We start from the raw sequence: 8300 nt of genomic DNA, 5'->3' as shown, positions 1-8300 counted from the left end.
TCATGTTATATATAGATATGTACTCTACCATCATATTACATATAGATATGTACTCTACCATCATGTTACATATAGATATGTACTCCAGCATCATGTTACATATAGATATGTACTCCCGCATCATGTTACATATAGATATGTACTCTACAATCAGGTCACATATAGATATGTACTCTACCATCATGTTACATATAGATATGTACTCTGCCATCATGTTACATATCGATATGTATTCTACTTTCATGTTACATATAGATATGTACTCTACCGTCATGTTACATATAGATATGTACTCTACCGTCATGTTATATATAGATATGTAGTCCACCATCATGTTACATATAGATATTTACTCTACCATCATGTTACATATAGATATGTACTCTACCATCATGTTACATATAGATATGTACTCTACCATCATGTTACATATAGATATGTACTCCACCATCATGTAATATATAGATATGTACTCCAGCATCATGTTACATATAGATATGTACTCCAGCATCATGTTATATATAGATATGTACTCTACCATCATGTTACATATAGATATGTACTCTACCATCATGTTACATATAGATATGTACTCCACCATTATGTTACATATAGATATGTACTCCACCATCATGTTACATATAGATATGTACTCCACCATCATGTTACATATAGATATGTACTCCACCTTCATGTTACATATAGATATGTACTCTACCATCATGTTACATATAGATATTTACTCTACCATCATGTTACATATAGATATGTACTCTACCATCATGTTACATATAGATATGTACTCTACCATCATGTTGAATATAGATATGTACTCCACCATCATGTTACATATAGATATGTACTCCACCATCATGTTACATATAGATATGTACTCTACCATCATGTTACATATAGATATGTACTCTACCATCATGTTACATATAGATATGTACTCCACCATCATGTTACATATAGATATGTACTCCACCATCATGTTACATATAGATATGTACTCCACCGTCATGTTACATATAGATATGTACTCTACCATCATGTTACATATAGATATGTACTCCACCATCATGTTACATATAGATATGTACTCTACCATCATGTTACATATAGATATGTACTCTACCATTATGTTACATATAGATATGTACTCCACCATCATGTTACATATAGATATGTACTCCACCATCATGTTACATATAGATATGTACTCCACCATCATGTTACATATAGATATGTACTCTACCATCATGTTACATATAGATATGTACTCTACCATCATGTTACATATAGATATGTACTCTACCATCATGTTACATATAGATATGTACTCCACCATCATGTTACATACAGATATGTACTCCACCATTATGTTACATATAGATATGTACTCTACCATCATGTTGCATATAGATATGTACTCCACCATCATGTTACATATAGATATGTGCTCCACCATTATGTTACATATAGATATGTACTCTACCATCATGTTACATATAGATATGTACTCTACCATCATGTTACATATAGATATGTACTCCACCATCATGTTACATACAGATATGTACTCCACCATTATGTTGCATATAGATATGTACTCTACCATCATGTTACATATAGATATGTACTCTACCATCATGTTACATATAGATATGTACTCTATCATGTTACATATAGATATGTACTCTACCATCATGTTATATATAGATATGTACTCCACCATCATGTTACATATAGATATGTACTCCAGCATACGGCAAGTACCTGTTTGACCGATCCAACTTTTACGGCAGGATGAACAGCTTGGCCGGCTGTGGGACGGCTGCCGCGGCCGGGGTTCGAACCGATACTGACGGCCGGTTAATCCGTCAAGGTCAGGAGGGTGACGTCACTGAGATTCCTGTGGTCAGACCAGCTGGCTGACCTTTGACCTGGAACCTCACATGACCAGCTTACTGACCTCTGACCTGGAACATCACATGACCAGCTGGCTGACCTCTGACCTGGAACATCACATGACCAGCTGGCTGACCTCTGACCTTGAACATCACATGACCAGCTGGCTGACCTCTGACCTGGAACATCACATGACCAGCTGGCTGACCTGTGACCTGGAACATCACATGACTAGCTGGCTGACCTCTGACCTGCAACATCACATGACCAGCTGGCTGACCTGTGACCTGGAACATCACATGACCAGCTGGCTGACCTCTGACCTGCAACATCACATGACCAGCTGGCTGACCTGTGACCTGGAACATCACATGACCAGCTGGCTGACCTGTGACCTGAAACATCACATGACCAGCTGACTGACCTCTGACCTGGAACCTCACATGACCAGCTGGCTGACCTGTGACCTGGAACATCACATGACCAGCTGGCTGACCTCTGACCTGGAACATCACATGACCAGCTTACTGACCTGTGACCTGGAACATCACATGACCAGCTGGCTGACCTGTGACCTGGAACATCACATGACCAGCTGGCTGAACTGTGACCTGGAACATCACATGACCAGCTGGCTGACCTCTGACCTGGAACATCACATGACCAGCTGGCTGACCTGTGACCTGGAACATCACATGACCAGCTGGCTGACCTGTGACCTGGAACATCACATGACCAGCTTGCTGACCTGTGACCTGGAACATCACATGACCAGCTGGCTGACCTCTGACCAGTGGTTGTTGACGTGTTGTGATGGTCAGGGGTTGTGTGTGTGTGTGTGGACCATGAGCCAGGCTTGGTTGTGTGTCAACACCGGTTATACAGTTACAACCAGGCCCGTCACGTGACACATGTGGACACCAATATATACTTGTGGCTTGTGTCAACAACCTGTTTGAACAAGGTGATGTTTGGAGGTAAACAATAAGATCAACACCAGGGTAAACAGGAGACACACAAACACCTGCCACATACATCACAACACCTGCCACATACATCACAACACCTGTCACATACATCACAACACCTGCCACATACATCACAACACCTGTCACATACATCACAACACCTGTCACATACATCACAACACCTGACACATACATCACAACACCTACCACATACATCACAACACCTGTCACATACATCACAACACCTGTCACATACATCACAACAACTGTCACATACATCACAACACCTGCCACATACATCACAACACCTGCCACATACATCACAACACCTGTCACATACGTCACAACACCTGACACATACATCACAACACCTGTCACATACATCACAACACCTGTCACATACATCACAACACCTGTCACATACATCACAACACCTGCCACATACATCACAACACCTGCCACATACGTCACAACACCTGTCACATACATCACAACACCTGCCACATACATCACAACACCTGCCACAGACATCACAACACCTGTCACATACATCACAACACCTGTCACATACATCACAACACCTGTCACATACATCACAACACCTGTCACATACATCACAACACCTGCCACATACATCACAACACCTGTCACATACATCACAACACCTGCCACATACATCACAACACCTGTCACATACATCACAACACCTGTCACATACATCACAACACCTGTCACATACATCGTAACACCTGCCACATACTTCACAACACCTGTCACATACATCACAACACCTGTCACATACATCACAACACCTGCCACATACATCACAACGCCTGTAACATACATCACAACACCTGCCACAGACATCACTATACCTCTCACATACATCACAACACCTGCCACATACATCACAACACCTGCCACAGACATCACAACACCTGCCACATACATCACAACACCTGCCACATACATCACAACACCTGTCACATACATCGTAACACCTGCCACAGACATCACAACACCTGCCACATACATCGTAACACCTGCCACATACATCACAACACCTGCACATACATCACAACACCTGCCACATACATCACAACACCTGTCACATACATCGTAACACCTGCCACAGACATCACAACACCTGCCACATACATCGTAACACCTGCCACATACATCGCAACACCTGTCACATACATCGTAACACCTGCCACAGACATCACAACACCTGCCACATACATCGTAACACCTGCCACAGACATCACAACACCTGCCACATACATCGTAACACCTGCCACATACATCACAACAACTGCCACATACATCACCACACCTGCCACATACATCACAACACCTGCCACATACATCACAACACCTGTCACATACATCACAACACCTGCCACATACATCACAACACCTGCCACATACATCACAACACCTGCCACATACATCACAACACCTGCCACAGACATCACAACACCTGCCACATACATCGTAACACCTGCCACATACATCGTAACACCTGCCACATACATCACAACACCTGCCACAGACATCGTAACACCTGCCACATACATCACAACACCTGTCACATACATCGTAACACCTGCCACAGACATCACAACACCTGCCACATACATCGTAACACCTGCCACAGACATCACAACACCTGCCACATACATCGTAACACCTGCCACATACATCACAACACCTGCCACATACATCACTACACCTGCCACATACATCACAACACCTGCCACATACATCACAACACCTGTCACATACATCACAACATCTGCCACATACATAACAACACCTGCCACATACATCGTAACACCTGCCACATACATCACAACACCTGCTACATACATCACAACACCTGCCACATACATCACAACACCTGACACATACATCACAACACCTGACACATACATCACAACACCTGTCACATACATCACAACACCTGCCACATACATCGTAACACCTGCCACATACATCACAACACCTGCCACATACATCTCAACACCTGCCACATACATCACAACACCTGCCACATACATCACAACACCTGACACATACATCACAACACCTGCCACATACATCACAACACCTGACACATACATCACAACACCTGACACATACATCACAACACCTGTCACATACATCACAACACCTGTCACATACATCACAACACCTGTCACATACATCACAACACCTGCCACATACATCACAACACCTGCCACATACATCACAACACCTGCCACATACATCAGTGTTTCCTGTCGTGTTCTGATCAACACATTACAACATGACAATATACGAAACACTTCAACAATTCGTATTACAAAAAGACAAGTAACGAAAAACTAATAAATGAATAAACCAAATTATCAGTGAAAAAAAAAATCTGTAAAGATTTACACTAGTGACAAATGTGGATCATTACTGCTAATGTTATATCCCAGGAATATTGACCCAGGAACATATCGAAGCATTATTGGCCATAACTTGTGACGTACCATAATTGTAAATGCTGTAAATGTGTTGACATGACTTACAAGATGACACGTTATCTGGTTCAATTTGTTACCATCCATGTTTGTTGATTTACATTGCTGCTAGCCTCACCATGATTTACAGTGCCGCTAGCTTCACCATGATTTACAATGCTGCTAGCCTCACCATGATTTACAATGCCGCTAGCCTCCCCATGATTTACAATGCCGCTAGCCTCACCATGATTTACAATGCCGCTAGCCTCCCCATGATTTACAATGCTGCTAGCCTCACCATGATTTACAATGCTGCTAGCTTCACCATGATTTACAATGCTGCTAGCCTCCACATGATTTACAATTCTGTTAGCCTCACCATGATTTACAATGCCGCTAGCCTCACCATGATTTACAATGCCGCTAGCCTCCCCATGATTTACAATGCTGCTAGCCTCACCATGATTTACAATGCCACTAGCCTCACCATGATTTACAATGCTGCTAGCCTCACCATGATTTACAATGCCGCTAGCCTCCCCATGATTTACAATGCCGCTAGCCTCCCCATGATTTACAATGCTGCTAACCTCACCATGATTTACAATGCTGCTAGCCTCACCATGATTTACAATGCTGCTAGCTTCACCATGATTTACAATGTTGCTAGCCTCACCATGATTTACAATGCTGCTAGCCTCACCATGATTTACAATGCCGCTAGCCTCACCATGACTTACAATGCTGCTAGCCTCACCATGATTTACAATGCTGCTAGCCTCCCCATGATTTACAATGCTGCTAGCCTCACAATGATTTACAATGCTGCTAGCCTCACCATGATTTACAATACTGCTAGCCTCACCATGATTTACAATGCTGCTAGCCTCACCATGATTTACAATGCTGCTAGCCTCACCTTGATTTACAATGCTGCTAGCCTCACCATGATTTACAATGCTGCTAGCCTCACCATGATTTACAATGCCGCTAGCCTCACCATGACTTACAATGCTGCTAGCCTCACCATGATTTACAATGCTGCTAGCCTCACCATGATTTACAATGCTGCTAGCCTCACCATGATTTACAATGCTGCTAGCCTCACCATGATTTACAATGCCGCTAGCCTCACCATGACTTACAATGCTGCTAACCTCACCATGATTTACAATGCTGCTAGCCTCACCATGATTTACAATGCTGCTAGCCTCACCATGATTTACAATGCTGCTAGCCTCACCATGATTTACAATGCTGCTAGCCTCACCATGATTTACAATGCTGCTAGCCTCACCATGATTTACAATGCTGCTAACCTCCCCATGATTTACAATGTTACTAGCCTCATCATGATTTACAATGTTGCTAGCCTCACCATGATTTACAATGTTGCTAGCCTCACCATGACTTACAATGCTGCTAGCCTCACCATGATTTACAATGTTGCTAGCCTCACCATGATTTACAATGTTGCTAGCCTCACCATGATTTACAATGTTGCTAGCCTCACCATGATTTACAATGTTGCTAGCCTCACCATGATTTACAATGTTGCTAGCCTCCCCATGATTTACAATGTTGCTAGCCTCACCATACATATATTCAACCAAACATTTTATGTATCATGTTGTGTGTTTACAATGTTGTGTACAGTAAGATGACACCAAGCCTCACTAGTGATGATGAAGAACATAACATCTGGCTGACCATAACACAGTAAGGTCACCTGGCTGAACATAACACAGTAAGGTCATCTGGCTGACCATAACACAGTAAGGTCACCTGGCTGACCATAACACAGTAAGGTCACCTGGCTGACCATAACACAGTAAGGTCATCTGGCTGACCATAACACAGGAAGGTCATCTGGCTGACCATAACACAGTAAGGTCACCTGGCTGACCATAACACAGTAAGGTCACCTGGCTGACCATAACACAGTAAGGTCATCTGGCTGACCATAACACAGTAAGGTCATCTGGCTGACCATAACACAGTAAGGTCATCTGGCTGACCATAACACAGTAAGGTCATCTGGCTGACCATAACACAGTAAGGTCACCTGGCTGACCATAACACAGTAAGGTCACCTGGCTGACCATAACACAGTAAGGTCATCTGGCTGACCATAACACAGTAAGGTCATCTGGCTGACCATAACACAGTAAGGTCACCTGACCATCAGCTGGTCCCCACTTTCCTCACTACAACGGCTCCTGATCCTCATACACTCACGGTTCCCCAGGGCCGAGGGAACGGGTTCGAATCCTGGTTGTGGCAGACTGTCCACAGTTAACCCAGCTGTTCATCTACATTAAGACAAGAACAGTATTGATGATGGTTTGGTCACACGTCACTACACATGATATTATGACCAGGATATAACTGACACATGACCGGTTATCACAACACAACCTGGGCAGGTTATACAGTTCACCTTCTCACAACCACAACAATGGTACAGACAACAGTAGTGATCAGTACAACAACAGAAGGGTAACAGTGCCAATAGTGACTGTTGGTAGCTTGCGTGGTCATATATCGTCATATATCGTCATACATTGTCATATAGCATCATATATCTTCATATATCGTCCTATGCTGTTATATATCGGTATATACCGTCATATATTGTCATGTATCATCAAATATCGTCATATATCGTCATATGTCCTCATATATCGTCATATGTTATCATATATTGTCATATATTGTCATATATCGTCATATATCGTCAGTAATAGAAATATACATTGTGAGTTGTCAGTGACATTAGAAGGTAAACACGTATTTTGTCATAGTTGGAGAGGAAGAATACAGTTACAGCCGTAATTACTGTAGTGCGATACAGGATTCTAGGAAGTGTTGTGGCCAGTTTATGTTATCAAAGAAATATAATCTTATCTGAAATGAAACCAATTTG

The sequence above is a fragment of the Panulirus ornatus genome, chromosome 5, assembly GCF_036320965.1.
Source record: "Panulirus ornatus isolate Po-2019 chromosome 5, ASM3632096v1, whole genome shotgun sequence".
In the NCBI taxonomy this organism is placed as follows: Eukaryota; Metazoa; Arthropoda; class Malacostraca; order Decapoda; family Palinuridae; genus Panulirus; species Panulirus ornatus.
This window is presented reverse-complemented; position numbering follows the sequence as displayed.